Source organism: Sus scrofa, chromosome 13, assembly GCF_054392235.1.
Source record: "Sus scrofa isolate SSC_HxYL_T2T_F1_AM1 chromosome 13, Sscrofa_HxYL_maternal_Yorkshire_Landrace_v2.0, whole genome shotgun sequence".
Classification (NCBI taxonomy): domain Eukaryota; kingdom Metazoa; phylum Chordata; class Mammalia; order Artiodactyla; family Suidae; genus Sus; species Sus scrofa.
The window spans coordinates 81,488,785-81,507,938 of record NC_139395.1 but is presented as its reverse complement, the minus strand read 5'-3'; the positions used below and the strand labels follow the sequence as shown (position 1 = coordinate 81,507,938).

Below are 19,154 nucleotides of genomic sequence, written 5' to 3'. Positions count from 1 at the left end.
AGAGGCAACCCTAGACATTCCATATAAAATAAACATAAGGAAATTCTGAAAGAGAGAATACAGACCTGCTTCTTGGATCCTGAGGACCCAAGAAACAGCAGAGTGGTGAGTTCTTGGTAAGTGCTGAGTTACTTTTTCCCTCAAATATCCCAGAGTCAGAGATGAAAAAACTAGAAATGAGGAAATGCCAGTAAGCAGGCAACCTCCCCCACCAATTAAAAAAAAAAAAAAAACCCTGCTCTCTCTAGCTAAAGAAGCAGGAAAGGGAAAGCTAACAGAACAGACACTTTTAGGCAAAAACTGCTCTACTCTAGCCAAACACTGTAGGAAACATTGTGACTCTAACCCCCACAAGGAAAGGCCCAGTGTGGGGATTAGACTTCCACCTTCACCAGACTGTAATGAAGTATTCCACATCCCCCAGTGGGGTGGTGTCAGAGAAGGACAAGAAGGGAGTCAGGCTTTTCATTTCCCACTGGGTAGTAACTGGACCTTACCCCAATCACTGTCATGCTAGTGGAAAGACCACATTGACTTATAAATTAATTATACATCAATAAAACTTTAAAACGTAAAAAAAATCTATATATCATTGGGAGGAGGGAGTGGGATGGACTGGAATTTGGGGGTTAGTAGCTACAAACTATTATATTTGGAATGGATGGGCAATGAGGTCCTATTGTATAGCACAGGGAATACTTAGGGTATTCAGTCTCTTAGGGTAGAACATATATACATTCTTTTTATATGATAAAAAGAATGTATATATGTGTATGACTGGGTCTCTTTGCTGTATGGCAGAAATTGGCACCACATTGTAAATCAAATATACTTTAATTAAAAAATTTTTAAGGACCACATTGGGAGCAGTAACAAGGTACTCCTATCCTTTCCAAATAGGGAAGTACCAGTGGAGGCCTAGTGAAAAGCTGGATTTTCCAACCACCCCCCTTTCTCTGCTGGAGTAGGGTCAGGGGAAGCCAGCAGAAACATAAGGTTTAAATGAGATCCAGAGTCTCATAACACATGACCCAAAATGCCCAAGTTTTGATAGAAATTCACTGATAATAGACTAGGAAGATCTCAAATTGAATGAAAAAAATAAGACAATCATTATAAGCCAACACCAAGATGACAGAGAAGTTGGAATTATCTGACAAAGATTTCAAAGCAGCTATCATGAAAATGCTCCAAGGAACAGCTAGGCACACACTTGAAACAAATAAAAAAATAGAGTATGTTCACAAAGAAATAAAAACATAGAGAAGAACCAAATGGAAACTTTAGAACTGAAAAATGAGAACTGAAATTTAAAAGAAAAACTCAGTGAATGTGCTTACCTGCAGAGTGGAGGGAAAAGAGGAAAGAACCTTTGAACTAGAACCTTTTGCCTAGTCTGAATAACCAAGAGAAAATAAATGCAAGATAAATAAATAAACACAGCCTCAGAGAGACCTGTGAGACTATAACAAAAGATCTAATGTTTATGTCATTGGACTACTGGAAGGAGACAAGACAGAAAGTGGAACTGAAAAAATACTTGAAGACATAGTGGCTGAAAACTTCCCAAATTTGGTGAATAATGTAAACCTACAGATTCATGAAGCTAAGCAAAACTCCAAAGAAGATAAACCTAACAAAATCCATACCAGGATACAAAATAGTTAAACTTCTGAAAACTAAAAACAAAACAAAAATCTTGAAGACAGTGGGAGAGAAATGACACTTCACTTACAAGGGGGAAAACAATCCACATGGCAGTAGTTTTCTCATCAGAAACCATGAAATCCCGGAAGACATGGCACAACATGTTTCAAATGCTGAAAGGAAAGAATTTTCAACTCAGAATCCTATATCCAGCAAAAATAGTCTTCAAGAGGGAAGGGGAAATCAAGACATTTTCAGATGAAGAAAAACTGAGAGAACTTGTTGTCAGAAGACCTTCCCTGAAAGAATGCTAAAAGTTTTCCAAACAGGAAGCAATAAAAAAAAAAATGAATCTTGGAACATGAGGAAGAAAAAAAGAATTTTGTAAGCCAAATCTGGATAAAGGTAATTGACCCTTTTTTGTCTTGAATTTCCTAAGTTACACTTGACAACTGAAGCACAAGATTGTAACACTTTTTTTGTGGTTTTAAGTATATGTAGGAAGAACAAATAGCAAACAAAAATTAAAATTGCAGACAAACTTTAACACATCAATAATTTCATTAAATGTAAATTGTTTAAATAAAACAATTAAAAGGCAGCATGGTTTGAAAAAACATGACCTGACTATATGCTATCTAAAAGAAACTCACTTCAAACATAATGATATAGGCAGGCTGAAAGTAAAAGGATAGACAAAGTATATATCATACCAACATTAGAAGAAAATAGGAGTACCTATATCAAAATCTTATAAAGTAGAATTCAGAACAAATAAAATCACTAGAGTTAGAGAGGAATATTATATAAGGATAAAAGAGTCAAGCTGCCAAGAAGATACAGCAATCCTAAATGTATATGCATCAAACAACAGAGCTGTAAAATATGTGAAGCAAAAACTGATGGACCTGACCACAATTATTATAGTTGGAGACTTCAACACCCTTCTGTCAATAATTGATAAAGCAATTAGAATATCAGAGCATAGATATAGAAAAACAACAACAACAGCATCAACCAACAGGATCAAATCAACATTTATAGAACACATTCTTTTTAAGTATCCACAGAACCTACACCATGATAGACCATATCCTAGGACATAAAACAAACCTCAGCAAAATTAGAATTTAAATCAAACAGATTGTTTTCTCCAACTACAATAAAATTAAACAAGAAATTAATAACAGAAAATATCCAACCACTTGGAAACTAAATAATATACATCTAAATAATCCATGGATCAATTATAAAGATTAAATGGAAATTTAAAAATATATTAAACTGAACTAAAATAAAAATACAACATATCAAAATGTGTGTAACATACCTAAGGCAGTACTGAGAGGGAAATTTATAGTACTAAATGCATAATTAGCAAAGAGAAAAGCCTCAAATCAATAATCTAAGCTCTCATCCTGAAAAACTAGAAAAGGAAGAGCAAAATAAACTCAAATCGGGAGTTCCCTTTGTGGCTCAGCAGAAACAAATCCAACTAGTATCCATTAGAATGTGAGTTCAATCCCTGTCCTCACTCAGTGAGTTAAGGATCTGGCATTGCCATGAGCTGTGGTATAGGTCGCAGATGCGGCTTGGATCCCGCATTGCTGTGGCTATGGGTATGGCAGGCAGAAGTAGCTCCAATTCAACCTCTAGCCTGGAAATTTCCATATACTGCAGGTGTGGGCCTAAAAAGCAATAAATAAATAAATAAACCTAAATGAAGCAAGAAGAAGGAAATAATAAGAGCAGAAGTCAATAAAATTGAAGACAGAAAATGTATAGAGAAAAATCAGTGAAAGCAAGAGCTGCATCTTTGAAAATATCAACAACATTGACAAAACTTTAGCAAAATTGAGGAAAGAGAAAGAGAGAGAGAGAGAAAGTACCAAAATTAGAAATGAAATGTGATACCACTACAGACCCTGCAGATACATAATTTGATGCTAAGGGAATACTATAAATAACTCTGTACACATAAATCAGACAACCTAAGTGAAATGGACAAACTCCTAAAAAAATGCAAACTATTACAGTTCACCCAATATGAAATAGATAATTTGAATCACACTGTAATTGTAGAGGAATTTGAATTTTTAATTGTTAAGTCCCCTAAAAAGAAATCCCCTGACCATATAGTTGCACTGGAGAATTTTACCAGATGCTTTAAAAATTAACACCAGTACCACATGGTATCTTCCAGTAAATAAAGAGTAGGGAACACTTTCTAATTTATTTTATGAAGCTAGGATGACCCTGATATCAAAACCATACAAAGACAATATCAAAACAAAAAACAAAACAAATAAGAAAACCCACTACTGACCAATATTCCTCACCAATATGAATGTGAAATTTTTAATGAAACATTAGCAAATAAAATTAATCAATGTATAATAGCAACTATGTGTATCATGACCAACCAGGGTTTATTCCAGGAATGCAAGATTGGTTCAACATTTAAAAATCAATTAATATATTCCACCAGGCTAATGGTCTAAAGGAAAACCACATGATATATCTTTCAATGCAGGAAAAGCATTTGATAAAATTCAATACTTATTCCTGGTATAATGCTCAGAAACATAGGAATAGAGGGGAATTTGCTCAACTTGATTAAAAAAATCTACAAAAAAGTACAACTAATTTTATACTTTATGGTTAAAGACAGTGCTTTCTCCTAAAATTGGGAATAAGGCAAGAATCTCGGCTTTCACCACTTACATTCAAATAGTGCTGGAAGTTCTGGCAAATACAATAAGACAAGGAAAAGAATACAGATTGGAAAGGAAGAAATAAAACTTACCCTATTTGCAAATAACTTCATTGTCTACATGGAAAATCCCAAAGAATCTATCTATCAAAGGAAATAAAAAACACCCTAGAACGAATAAGTGATTTCCGGAAGGTCACAGGGTACAAGATAACATAACAAAAATCTGTTGTATTTCTGTGTACTAGCAATTGGTGCCCCAATTATGTGAGCACCATAATTAAAAATGCAATGCCAGGGGTTCCCACTATGGCACAATACATTAAGAGTCTGACTGCAGCAGCTCAGGTAGCTATGCAGGTGTGAGTTTGATCTTTGACCCAGGGCAGTGGGTTAAAAGATACGGCATTGCCACAACTGAGGCTCAGATTCAATCCCTGGCCCAGGAATTTCCATATGCTGCAGGTGCAATTATTTAAAAAAAAAAAAAATGGAAGTGCCATTTGTAATTGCTCAAAGAATGAAATACTTAGGTGTAAATTTAATGAAATATGTACAAGATTTGCATGCTGAAAGCTACCAAAAAAAGCTGTTGAAAGAAATCAAAGAATATCCAAATAAATTAAGTGGCATATGTGTTCATGTATTAGAATACTCACCATAGTAAAGATGTCAGTTCTCTACAATTCCTACCAAGATCCCAGCAAAATTTTTGTAGACGTAGAAAAGATTATTTTAAAATCTATATGGAACAGCAAAGGAGCTAGAATAGCTGAAAGAGTCTTGAAGAAGAAAATAAAACAAGAATCCGTCTACCTGATTTTAAGATTTATTATATAGAAGTCAAGACTTTTTGTGTTATCAACACAGCGATGACACATAGGTCAATGGAATGAAATAAAGGATCCAGAAAGAGACCCACACAAATAAGCTCTGCTGACTTATGACAAAGGTACAAAAGCAATTCAATGGAGGAAAGATAATAACCTTTTCAATAAATGGTACTGAAGCAACTGGACATCCATAGGCAAAGAAACCAAAACAAACACACACAAAAATCAAAACCTTCTACCTAAGTCTCATGCTTCATACAAAATTACCTGAAAATGGGTCATGGTCTTAAATATAAAATGTAAAACTATAAAACTTCTAGGGAAAAGATGTATGAGGAAAATCTCCAGGATCTGGGGCTAGACAAGAGTTCTTAAACTTGACACCAAAGCATGTTCCATAAAACAAAAGAATGATAAATTGGACTTCACCAAAATTAAAAGCTCATGGTCTGCCAAAAAATAAAAATAAAAACCTTCTAAGAAGATGAAGACAAACTTCAGACTCAGAAAAAATACTTGCAACTCACAAAATCTGCCAAGGTACTGCTATCTAATATGTATTTTAAAACGCAAAATGCGGCCATAAAAAAAAAAGATCAAACAATATAATTAGAAAAGGGACAAAAGTCATGAAGAGATATTTCTATGAAGAGGATATACAGATGGCAAATAAGCACATGAAAAGATGTTCACATCATTACCCATTGAAGATAGGCAAATTAAAACCACACTGAGATATTATTATATACCTAGCATAATGGCTAAAATAAAAATCGACAACACCAAATGCTGATAAGAATGCAAAGAAAACTAGATCACTCATGTGTTGCAGGTGGAACTATAATGGTACAGCCACTAGAAAACAGTTGGAAGTGTCTTAAAAAAAAAAAAAAACTAACAGGAGCTCCCATTGTGACTCAGTGGTTAACGAATCTGACTAAGAACCATGAGGTCACAGGTTCGATCCCTGGCCTCACTCAGTGGGTTAAGGATCCGGTGTTGCAGTGAGCCATGGTGTAGGTCACAGACACAGCTTGAATCCCGTGTTGCTGTGGTTCTGGCATAGGCCAGCGGCTACAGCTCCAATTAGACCACTAGCCTGGCAACCTCCATATGCCATGGGTGCAGCCCTAGAAAAGACAAAAAATAATAATAAATAAACAAAATAAAAACAAAAAACAGGAGTTCCCACTGTGACTCAACAGAAACAAATCCAACTAGTATTTATGAGGATGTGGGTTCCATCCCTGGCCTCGCTCAGTGGGTTAAGGATTCAGGGTTGCCACAAGCTGTAGTGTAGGTCACAGACTTGGCTTGGATCTGGCATTGCTGCAGCTGTGGCTTAGGCCAGTAGCTGCAACTCCAATTCGACCCCAAGCCTGGGAACTTCCATATGCCACAGGTGCAGTCCTCAAAAGCAAATAGAAATAAAAAAAATAAACTAAATATGCAACTACCATTTGACCCAACAATTGCCCTCTTGGGCATTTATCCCAAATAATTTAAACTTATATTCACACAAAAACCCTGTACACAAAGGTTTATAGCAGCTTTACTCATAATTGACAAAACCTGGAAATAACTCGGATGTCCTTTAATGGATGGTTAAGCTACCTGTGGTCCATCCATATCATGAGCAGTAGTTATCCATAAAAAGGATTGACCTATCTATATATAACAACAACCTGATGGATCGCCACAGAATTGTCCTGAGTGAAAAAAGCCAATCCCAGAAGGTCACAAGTAGCACAATTCCATTTATAGACATCATCAAAAAAAGCAATATTATTAGAGAGCAGATTCAGGAGTTAGGGATGCAGGTAGTGGGGGGAATGGGTGACTATAATGGGACAGCCTAAGAAAGCTTATGGTGACAGAACAGTTCTATAACCTGATTGTGGTTGTAGTTACATAATACCACACATGTGCTACAGCTACACACACATACATATTAAGTGCATGTAAGAATAAGTATTATAGGAGTTCCCGTCTTTGCTCAGTGGAAATGAATCTGACTAGGAACCATAAGGTTGCAGGTCTGATTCCTGGCCTCGATCACTGGGTTAATGATCCTATGTTGCTGTGGCTGTGGTGTAGGCCAGAGGCTACAGCTCCAATTCGACCCCTAGCTTAAAAAAAAAAAAAAAAAAAAAAAAAAAAAAAAAAAAAAAAAAAGCTATTGTATCCACCCTACAGATGAGGAAACTGAGGCTTGGAAAGGAGGTCCAGCCATGAGCCCCCAGGTCTCTGTCTCTGCAGAGCATGTGCCCATGACTGCTCTGCCTCACTCTCTCTGCCCTCGCTGGCCACACCAGCCAGCAGACAGAGGACTGGGAGACCCCACCTTGACACTCTGCAGATGGGCAGACTGGCTCCCCTGAGATCGGTCCTGCGAGAGGTGAACCAGGCAGGTCTCCATGGAGAAGGCTGGATTGAGGTCCCCGTGTGGCTGGACCTCCCCTGCTTCTCTACCCTCTCCATCCCCACCCCACCCTGGTGCTAGCCCAGTGCCGGCAGACAGGGGACGCTCCACACACTGTTCCCTTCCTACTCCTCCCTCACCTGAGTCCCCACTGGACCACTCACCCCTAACCAATGCTATCATCTCCCCTTTTCCAGAGCTGAACTTCATCACCCAGTCCCCAGAGCCGGCAAGACATGGGCCCCATTTACCAAGCCCTGACGCCTTTCATTTAACCAGAAGACGTGGAGGGGTGAGTTGGAGATGGGGTTTGCTGGAACTGGAGGTGGGGAACGACTGGGAAGAGAGCATGGGGAGGGAGTGGGGGTGGGGTGGGGAAGGGGGGGCCCTGATGGAGAGTCCACTGAGCAGGAAAGCAGAATTTGACAGCTGTTACTTTCCCTCTGCCCCGCCACTCAGGTGGGGACACATGAATTATTTAGGCAGCATTATTTGAGTTTGGGGAAATGCCCCCACATGTCTTTGGATTTGAATAGGGAGCATGGCTAGAAAGTGGAAACAGAGGCAGCATTGCTGCACACAGTGAACTGAGTCTTAGTTCCCTCAACTGTGAAATGGGACAGAAGCATCTCCCTCTTGAAAGGCCAAGCAAAGATAATCCATGTAAAGTGCTTAGCAGAGTAGCTGGATCACAGTAGGTGCTCCATAAATGCTGTTTGAGTGAATAGCTGAGTTGCCTAGTGCTTGTTAGTTAAATGGGGCAGCCCTCTCTCTGGGGTCAGCCTTCCAGGGCCAGCCCATGGCGTGTCAAACACATCTTCCTCTGTTCTCCCAAAGTCCTTTCTTTGGGTCTCTGTTATTGCCTTGCTTGATCCGCCTTACATTATATACCTATGAACCTCAAAGTCCATGTCTGCCTCCCCAAACCCACTGCCAGAAGGGACCAGAGCTCACATTGCTGTCTCTCAGTATCAGACCCAACTTACCTGCCAAAAGAACAAAGTCTAAGCCAGAGCTCAGAGTCAGCATCCCATCTGACCTTTGCAGAAGGTGTCAACCCTTTCGCAGATGAGAATGCTGAGACCAAGAGAGGAGTAACTTCCAGCAATGAGCTGGGAGAGCCAAGGTGCAACTCAGAAATTCTGAGCTCACTTCCTAGTATCCCACCCTGCTGGCACCGGCTCTTGCTTGGAGGAAAATGAGTAACTCCAGAGCCCAGAAGGGGATGGAGCAGACAGGCAGGCCAGCCCCATCCTTCTGTCCTCAGCCCTCAGGGATCACCCAGATCTCTTGCTTCATTCAAGTTTTGTTTCTTGCCCAAGCACTTTGGTACTAACCAGATTGTTTCCAAACATATTACATAATTGTGCGCATATTTATTTAATGCCATCTCTTGAATATTAAACAATCGATAATTCAGTACAGAAACATGGGCGTCTAAACCCAGCAGCTTTTGACAGGCGTGGGTGGGGAAGGAGGTTGAGAGAGCCATCCATGAGCCATCCACGGAGACAGGAGTGACAACACCCCACCCCCCGGCCCCGAGATGAGTTAAAAGTCTTCCCAGGCCTGTAATAGTGGAATTTTCACTATTGGGGTTCAACCTCTTTTATTATATAATAACAAAGATGCATTAGCTCTTCCATAAAGAATGCGTAATGCCAGGGCTTGGCCACTTGTTTATCTGTTTATGTGTGTTTATTGAGCATCCTCTTCATGCAGTCTCTGTGAATGCTTTGATTCACCCTTGGGGTGCCCTTGAGAATGAAACAAATGGGACCCGGTCCTCATACAGTTGACCAGATAAATATAGACTATGACTTCTGGATGTGGCGATCACTGTGAGGAGAACAAAATGAGGTGGCAGGGTGGGAGGTAGCAGGCAGTCCCTGAGGAGGGGACTTCTACCCAGAGGTCCCAGTGGTAGAAGCAGCCAGCCATACAGAGGTCCAGGGCTTGGGGACAGCGCTCCAGGCAGATGGGGGTAGGGGAAAGGAGCAAGTGGCCCTGATGGAGTTGAGGAAGAGTGAAGAGGGCAGTGGGTCCAAGAGGGGTGAGCAAGGGCCCCTGTAGACCATGCAGGCAGAGGGGTGTCCCCCAGGGCTACTGGGGCCGAGCCCCGAGGACCCCCTGTGCTGAGTGAACTGTACAGTGAACGGTAGTCCAAAAGCTATGAGAGGCTCTAGCAAATCTGATGAGTGTCTGGAAAACATCCCTCTGCAGCTTGGAGAGGATTTGGGGTGGGGGTGGGGGAAGGGGGAAGCAGGCATGCTGGGAAGAGCTGGGTCCAAGTTCTATATCTGGAAGGTGGGCAAAGTGAATCCAAGGAGAGCCCAGGAGGGGCTGCCGGGCCCCAGATGCTAGGGGATCTGTTCAAAGTGATGGTGAATGTTTCCTGGGGCTTCTGTGGAGGACCTGGCCTGATCCAGCAGGAATCACAGGAACTCTAATACTGATGATAGTAGCATCTAGGATTTACTGAGCATTTGCTATAAGGCAGGCATTGGGCTGAGCCCTTTATGGGGTCTATGTACTTCCATCATCTCCATTTCACAGAAGAGGAGAACAAAGGCACAGGGTGGTTAAGTACAACACCCAGGGTCCCTCAGCAAGAAAGTAACACAGCTGGGATTTGAACCTAGGCCATCTGACTCCATACATATGGCCCTTGATCCATGTTGGCTGAATGAATTGATAACAATAAAAATAGCAATAATGATAGCAGTCACCCAATACAGTGCTGGCCACATGTCAGGCCGTCTAAGTGCCTGTTAAAAATACTAATCATTTAGTCTTCACAACAGTCCATGAGGCAGACATGACTATTATCCCCATTTTTCAGAAGGAGACGCTGAAGCACAAAACTTTACCCTAGTTAGTTAGAACCCAGGATCTCTGGCTCCATGGTCCAGGTTTTTAGCAAAATGCAGTGAAAGTTTGGGAAGCAGAGAACCTGCAATCTGATTGGGCTCTGCCTGCATTTCCAGAGCCTCCTGGCTTCTCAGTGACCAGAGCAGAAGGGCCTTCCACAACCTGACCCACCTTCTGCTGCCAGGATGAGCCAAGGCAGCCTTAGCAGAGAGTCAGTCCCTGGACCACAGGACAGAGAAATCCCACTGTCCTCTTTGTCCACAGAAGCAGCTAGAGAGAAGTAAACCAAGAGACATTCATCAAGTCAGAGAATGTCCACGCGAAATGTTTACTCCAAGTCTGTGTGGGAGCAACACCCAGACAGGCCCAGAGGAAACCTCTTTTAAATAAAACCGCAGGCATCCTTCCCCACAAATAAATCCAATTGGCAGAATGACCACATCTAAGGAAATTATGAGGCTGTCACAATTAACAGCAGTGTACATGGCAGCTCGTGCCTCCTCTGGGTGTGGACAGTAGTTCCAAGCTGAGGGCAGTGCTGGGGCCGGGGACAGTGTGTGCATAGGGCTGTGTGAAAGATGAACACTTGCACACGTGAGAGCTTTGGAATACGTGCAGATCCTTTCCTTCCATCCTGTTTGCCTTGAGGAGAGAACAGAGAAAAACCTGGGCCCACTCCCTGGCCAGACTCCCCAAGAATCTGAAATACAGAGGATGGAGCAAAGAAGCTGGGGCCACACACCCCACAGCTCTTCTGCACAGGGTCTGTCTGGGGAGGGGGCGTGGTGGAGACAGCCCGGCTACATGGCCTTCCTGTGGGTGTCAGATCCTGGAGCTGCAAATCCTTGACAAGGTGTTTAAGTTTCTGCTGCCTCTGTTGTATAGTGTTTAAAATGGGAGTAAGAAGTCCTCTGTCTTGAGTATGTTGGAAGGATTAAGTGGGGAGGACATCTCAGAGCCTGGAGTGTCCCAGCCACCCACTAGGTCTCTGTGCTCTCAGGGGTCCCCATGGGACCCTCAGATATGAGGACCCCACACCCCTTGCCAATGGAACCACGTCAGTTTCTCTTGACCTCACAGACACTGGGGTCAGTTTGCCACCTGTGTTAGTTTTCTGGGGCTGCTGTGACAGAGCCCCACAAGCTGGGTGTATAAATTAAGACATTTGGTGTCACAGATCTGGAGGCTGGAAGCCGGCATCAAAGTGCCTGCAGGGGTGGTTCCTTCCAAGGGCCGTGAGAGAGACTGTTCTCGGCTTCTCCCCCAGCTTCTGGTGGTTTGGTGGTCTCCTTGTGATCCTGACTCCCACCTTCACCTCATCTTCCCTCTGTCCCTGTCTCTCTCTGTGCCTAAATTTCCCCTTTTATAAGGACACCAGTCTTAGAGGGTCAGAGCTCACCCTAATGACCTTGCCTTAATTTGCTGACCTCTGGAAAGACCCGATTTCCAAATAAGGTCACATTCACATATCCTGGCAGTTAGTCCCATTTGTGGGGGACTCAACGACACCCTCCTACTTGTTTAAAGCTGATTCTGAATGGGCTCAAATTCATTCACAATGTTTCTCAAATAGACACAAAGAATATTTTATATCATTTTCTAAAAGAACAGTGTCCTCACCATCTCTGACCCCTTAGCTTCCAGGAGATGCCTCATGAACACTTGGCCTTAATAAACCCCAGTCTGGGTCTCTCGGACATCATGTTACATGTAAGAACAAGCGGACTTGAACCTAGGTTCTCAGTCAACCCTGAGTGTGAGCTGGATGCCAGGAACACAGGAAGCCAGGGTCCCAACCTTTGAGGTGATCCCAGGGGAAGGTCACAGGTGTGTAGCTGGCTTGTTGGACAGGTGGGTGCTGGGGCCACATCCCTTCCTGGCAAAGATTTCCTGAGGTAAGGGGAAGAGTTTTCCCTCCTGGGCCACCTCCATCTTGATCTCCCAGAAGGGAAGTGATGCTCTCAGAACTGCAGGAGAACCTGCCCTCTCTGCTGCCAGGTAATCAGTCCCTTGCCTGTCATTCTGCTCTGAGACCTACACACAAGAAATCTAGAGGAACCTGAGCTTATCACCTCCAAGCTCTCTTGGCTGGAGTCCCCAGAGAGGGAGGGCTCAGTGGTAGGTCCCACCTTCTTACCAGATTTCCATTCTTAAAACAAGCTCCCCAACCCTGAATCCTGGAGGATCCATCACTTAAACTGAAAGCCAGGAATCCATTTGCCAGTGTGCTGTGAGCAGGGCCTGGGTGCAAATCCAAAGGCTGCCACTCTCAGCTCTGTAATCCCAGGTGAATCTTGCACTTTTCCAGTCTCAGTTTCCCCTGTGCGAGGTGGAGATGGTTCCTACCTCCTTAGTGAGGGGTGCTTATAAAGGGCTTGTGTAGCACTGGGCACTCAGGTAGCACACCCCTGGTTCCCATTCTCTCTCAGGGCTTTGGTTTCCTGCCCTGCAAATGAGGCTGCTGGACCAGATGGGTTCTGGCCAGCTCCGTGCGGCTCTCGGGGTGCCCTTGAGGGAATCTAGCATCTAGCCGGGAAGAAGAAACCTCCGCCCCCCGCCCCCCATAGGCCTGCTCTGCTGAGAGCTCACTGAGTGACCTAGGGCAACTGCTTCCCACTGGAAACAAGCCTGGGGGCTCAGGGTGACTGTGGAGAGATCCCTGGAGCCTCTGACCTTGTGCAAGCATCTGGAGATCTGTGTTTGTGCCCTACTAGGTGTCCTAAATTCTCATCCCTTACTCTCTTCCTGCCCATCTTGAAGGCTCCAAGACCCACCCAGGGTGGTAGAGCCTGGAGCCCAGACTGCCAATCAGATGCTCCCTACCCATCTCCTGGTACCCAGGCAACAGTCTCTTCACAGGGACACCACCTAGCACCTAGCACCTGGCACCTATAGCACCTGGCACGGACCGTGTTCCCTGTTCAGCCTCCAACCAACACTTGTCCAGCAGAATGTATTGCTGGATCAACTCACCCAAACTGAAGTCCAGAGGGTGGAATGTTTTTCCCCTTCTGGGATGGGAGGTTAGTGTCCCAGGCACACTTAAATTTTCACAGAGCAGCTGCAGTAGAAGAAAATGCCTCACAGAAACCACTAGTGCACTAATGGTGCACTTGTGGGAACCTGTGGGCAGGAAGGCTGGCGACGGGCAACACTCAAATCAGCCTTTCTCTGCAATTCTTGGGGTGGAGTGAGGTCTGACCCTGAGCCTTGGGATCGTGCTGTTGGTGCTCTTCACTGTCTCTGTGGGAGTTATGCTCACCGCACTGTGCTGAGGTGAGGATGAAGCAAAAAATGTGTAGGACGTGGAGTGGGCACATGGTATTGGAGAGAGCATGAGCTTTGGGTTCAAACCTGGCCCTGCTGGGTGACCTTGAACAAGTGACCTCCCCTATCTGGACCTTGGCTGCCTGATCTGGGAACAAGTCACAGAGTTGTCATGAGGCCCGAAGGCACTCCTGTGGGGCATGTATCCACCCCAGCCTGTTCCCCCCGATCCCCCGCCAATCCCACCAGCTCATTGTATGGCAGGCCTTCCCCCTCTTTGCTGGGCCCCTGGCATCATGCAGGTGGGCCAGGTGCCAAGGGCAGAATCCTCCAGACCTTGACTCTAGATGCCCTGGCCTGGGAGGAGTCCTGCCTTCCAGGTCTTTCCTTCCACTTGGTCTGTCTGCACTGGGCACTGGCAGGTGCAGTAACAACAGAAGTGCTGTGCTCAAACTTGGGGAGACCAGAAGGTGTCAGTCACTCACTGTGAGGCCTCTTCCTCTCTGTGCCTCAATTTGCCCATCTGTAGATTGGGCACAGCATGCCCTCAGGGGCTCACATGGGGGTTACTGAGGTGTCCAGTATACAAGGGCCTGATGGGTTATTGCTCAAAACTCTTTGCTGCTTTGGAATCCAATGGGGTCAAAGGTCACTGGCATTCCAGGCATCCCTGAGTTCCCTCAGGCCTCACTCTCAGCCTTGGCGTGCATGCGTGGAGTGGAGGCCGCCCCTCCCCAGGGTCAGTAAGAGGACTAAGCAGGGACCTGCCTTTCCTTCCTTTCACTAGGGAAGAATAATAAAACTTGTAGCATCTTATTGTAGAAGAAATCAAACAACTCCTCAACAACCCCACCCAAGGACATAATTTTTACTTTCATGCTAATTACCTCCAAGAACAGGGACCTCACTACCTGTTATGTGGCCAAGGGCAGAGAGTTTATGCACCTTGTGCTAAGGTATTTTGTGCATAAATAACCACAGCACTCCTCACTCAGGGCATTGTAACTCTAACTTTACACACAATTTTAACCACATGAGTTATCTGATTTCTTTAAATATATATATATGTATATATATATTTTATATATATATATATATATGTATATATATTTATAGTGCTTGTTGTTGGTTTTGGGGGGCAGCTTGATGTGGGATCTCAGTAACAGCTTGATGTGGGATCTCAGTTCCCAGACCAGGGATTGAACCCAGGCTGCAGTGGTCGAAGTACCAAAGCATTGAGCCCTGACCACTAGACTACCAGGAACTCCCTATCTGATTTCTTAAGCCTGAGAATGGAAGACTCTGCTCAGATCTCACTTCCCCTGGAACCATCCCCAACAGAACTTCCACCCCCATTAAATTTGCTCACTCACCTTCTCTGTCCCTGTAGCTCTTCAGACAGGCCTCTGTGACAGAATGCATCCTACTGGGGGGTTGTGTTTGTTTGTTTTTGTCTTTTTAGGGCTGTCACCCACAGCGTATGGAAGTTCCCAAGCTAGGGGTCGAATCACAGCTATAGCTGCCAGCCTACACCACAGCCACAGCAATGCTGGATCCGAGCCGCGTCTGTGACCTACATCTTAACCCACTGAGTGGGGGCCAGGGATCAAACCCACATCCTCATGGATTCTAGTCAAGTTTGTTACCTCTGGCCACAAGGGGAACTCCTCCTGCTGGGTTTTAGTTTGGTCATTCAGACCCTAAACTCCCCAGAAGGAGTGGGGCAGTGGAAACGGCTTTCTTGGGCCTTAGACTCAAATAGATCTAGGCTTCGTGCCCTATTGCTCCTGGCTGTGTGACCCAAAGAAAGTGATCCAACGTCTCTGAGCACATGGGGGTCAATGTCAGAGTCTTTGTGATCCTCTCTCCTCCCTGAGCAGAGTCCAGCTCTTATCCCTGTACCCCTAGAATTTGACCTGCAGTGGGAGCTGAGCACTTGCTGAGAGAGGAAGGGTAAGGAGGCCACGGTGGTAGAGTGGGTCCTGAGGTTGCAGGGGAGGGAGTTTGCTGCTGGAAGAGTGTGTAGCACCGAGGCCAAGAGACAAACCATCAGGAAAATCAGATGCACAGGCTCGACCCCTGCAGTGGTCTGGGGCTACTTAGTCAGGGGTTCACAGAGGGACACATATTCGGGAGAGTGCCGTGGTCCCCGCGCCAGCTCTGTTCACCAGGAGAGCTTTCATGCGGTGCCTGTGTCACTTAAACTGTATTTGAAAAAGCAAACGGCTGGGGAGAAAAGGAAGCCACCAGGTTGACTAAATAATATGTTTGTGGCATAGTTGTTCTACTTTTTGTCAAATAGGAGCCATTGTGATTAGCAAAAATATCAATTCCCTTAAAAGTGAAAAAAAAAAAAAAAAAAAAAGACTCAAGGGCGAATTCCTTACACCTGAAATGTTTAAAATAACACAAACGTGGGTACGTAAAAGGGAAGATTTCCAGGGCTGGGCAAGCACGCCTTCTCCGGCGCTATTGGAGAAAGTCTGCTGTGCTGCTCGCAGGAAGCATGAATGTTTTCTTCCTGTTCTCTGTAAATGGGCAGAAAGAAACAGGGCACTTCGTAAGGGAACAAGCATCATGGGGCCATGAGACGGGATGAGTGGCCCTTTTTCCTTTTAGTCCAGTGGGGCTTCCTGGAGGAGGCGAAATCCGGGCTCTTTGGCCCAGGGCCTCCCCACTGCCCTGGTCTGGCCTCTCCCCAGGGTTTATACGCACGTGGCTGCTTCATCGGACACCTCTGCGCTCAGGTCCAGCCAGACACACACGTGGTGGCTGCCTGTCCCTCACAGCCCTAGGGCCACACTACCCCAGCCCGTTGTACAGGGAGTCCTTGGAACAAAAGGACTTCCAGGTAACCAGGACCAGAGCCAGGGCACCGCTGATAGGATCAGCAGCCTCCAGTGAATGGTGGCCCAGGAGGAAGCTAGGGCCACAGAGGAGGGCCCACCACCCATACCGTTTTTGGCAGAAGCTGAGCACAGGCGCTGTGGGGGCTCCTCCCCACCCTGGCCTCCCCTGCTGGTCCCAAGACCAGAAAGGGAAGCAGCCCTGCTGGCAGCCGGACGGGGCACCGTGGCCACCTCACAGGGTGTAGCCACAGGCTGCAGACTTCGGCGCTGGCTGTCGGTGCTAAAGCTGAGAGGTCAGAGTGGGGGGTTGTGTCTGTGGCCTGGGACGCGGCAGGGACACCGGAGAATTCGCTACCAAGTCCAGCCCAGGTATTGGCCGGGGCGGGGGGTGTTCCCTGGCACTGCCCACAGCCTTGGACTGGCTGGGCCCCTTAGGGACCTGCTTCTCCAGGGCAGGGGGTCACTGAGAGTATAGCAACTCCATGTAAGGGGAGGAACCTAAGGCCTTTGAGTCCTGGGCTGCGAGGAGGCTGGAGGGCGAGGCAAGCCCTTTGGAAGTTGAGGAGCCCAGCGGGGATGACCTCTGGCTTCACTCAGCTTTCTGGGCGCCCTTCCTGCGGGGTACGCTAACACAAACCAGGGCATGGAGTAGCCCAGATTCAAAGCCAGGCCGCTGTGTGACTTTGCACATCTACCTTGATTCTCTGTGCTGCAGCTTCCCAGTTGTAAAATGGGGATGGTGGTAGCGGGACCTAGTTCACAAGGCTGTTGATAATATGACAGATGCAGCCCCTTAGCACAGGTAAGTGCCCCATAGTCCTGAGCACCTTGACTGCTCCCTGCTACTCCCCAAAATGGGACCAGCCTTCAGGAAAAATCCAGAGATCCTTTAGGCTATGTGCCCATTTCACAGGTGCAGCTACAAAGGCGATGACCTAGATTTATAGCCTCAGACTCCAAGTCAGACCAGGATTTGAACTCTCTCTCTGCAAACTTTTCAACTGGAAGCTTTAGATAAGTTCTTGACTTTCAGATTCCCTGCCGCCCTGTTTTTCATATGTGAAGTGGAAATCATTATAGAACCTACTTTATGGAATACTTGTGAGGCTGAAATCATGCTACATACCTAAACGGTTTATCCTGTACCTCAGACCTAAATTGAAGCCACTGTCACCCCCACCCCCACCACCATCATCACTGTTGTCACTATTATTGTTGCTGTTGTTGATGATGATGATGTCGTTATGAGGAAGGGGAGACTCGGAGAGGGAATGGACTTGCCAACAGTCATATTGCCAACAAGTCAGGGGCAAGACAGGGTCCAGCCCTGGCCTCCTAACCCCAACCCCTATTCTTTCTGCTTCCCTCACCATCTCTTTGGCCCTCACTGTTCTTCGTACCCCCCCCCCCACAACCGGCACATCCTGCCTCAAGCTTGGTTTCCCCTTGCAAGAGGTCCCCACCTCCCACTGCTGCTTGTTGCTTCTGAGCACAGATCTGGGGGCACCACACAGGGGAAGCTGGCATCCCCCAGGAGGCTGGGCCAGCAGAGAGCAGGGGGGGTTACCTTCTCCCCATGATTCCACAGGGCCCTTTGAAATGCCTGCAGGTTCCCAGTGTCCCCAGGGATTCTTGGCCAGCAGGCCCCTTAGAGGGGGACAAGATGCAGCTTTTGAAGACAGAATCCCTTGTTCCCCCAGAGGTTCCTTACAAAGGGAAGGACTGGGACCCCTAACTTCCACCAAAGTTTCCTTGGCCATTGGAGACAGGTCTATGGTCATCCTCAGAGGTGTCCTTGTTCCTTAGCAAATGTGGACCACTTCTGCTGGCTTGTCTCCTCCACTTTCTCACCATCAGAGTCAGGCCTTCCCTGGAAAGAAGGGATGGAGACACAAGAGGAGGCAGAGGAGGCAGGTTGCTTTAAGGAGTCATGTGCTTGTTTTAATAATATAAATCTTACATAGCAATAATAATTATTATCATTCCCATTTACTGAACATTTATGATGCACCAGGCACTGTGCTAAGAACTTTATATTTGTAATTTCACTTAATCCTGACCATAGTGCCTTATTAGGTAGAAAATTTCAGTATATACATTTTACAGATGAGTAAATTAGGTGAGGCTTATTTATATACCCTGTGGTAATTATAGATGCCAAGCAGATGAAATAAAAAAAGGTAGACTCTGAGTGGGATATTAGGACATGCTGGGGACTGTGGCAAAGTGAAGAGAGTCATTCAGTTGTTTGGGGGTTTTGTTTTGCTTTTCTTTTTTTTATGGCCACACCCATGGCAAATGGAAGTTCTAGAGGGAGGCATTGAATCCAAGCTATAGCTGCGGCAATGCCCTATCCTTTAACCCACCGTGCCTGGGATCTAACCCCGTGCTTCCACAGTGTCCTGAGCCACTGGAGTTGGGTTCTTAAGTTATTGTGCCACAGCAGGAACTCCCTTAACTTTTCTTTAATTGAGGCACGATATACAGACATTAAAGTGGGTAGAGAGCACTCATCCTAAATGTACCATCTGATGATTTTTGTATATATTTAC

The 19,154-nt window shown here is 45.5% G+C and overlaps 1 protein-coding gene across 19 annotated transcripts in view; it reads left to right on the top strand.

Annotated features, from left to right (window-relative positions):
* The window catches only part of ATP2B2 (ATPase plasma membrane Ca2+ transporting 2), a 371,725-nt gene that overhangs the window by 160,877 nt on the left and 191,694 nt on the right, over positions 1 to 19,154 (top strand). For all 19 annotated transcript variants that reach the window (XM_084989467.1, XM_084989474.1, XM_084989470.1 and 16 more), the window contains one exon: positions 7,813 to 7,907. The gene's annotated coding sequence lies outside the window, so the exon portion shown is untranslated. The remainder of the gene's footprint in view (positions 1 to 7,812; positions 7,908 to 19,154) is intronic.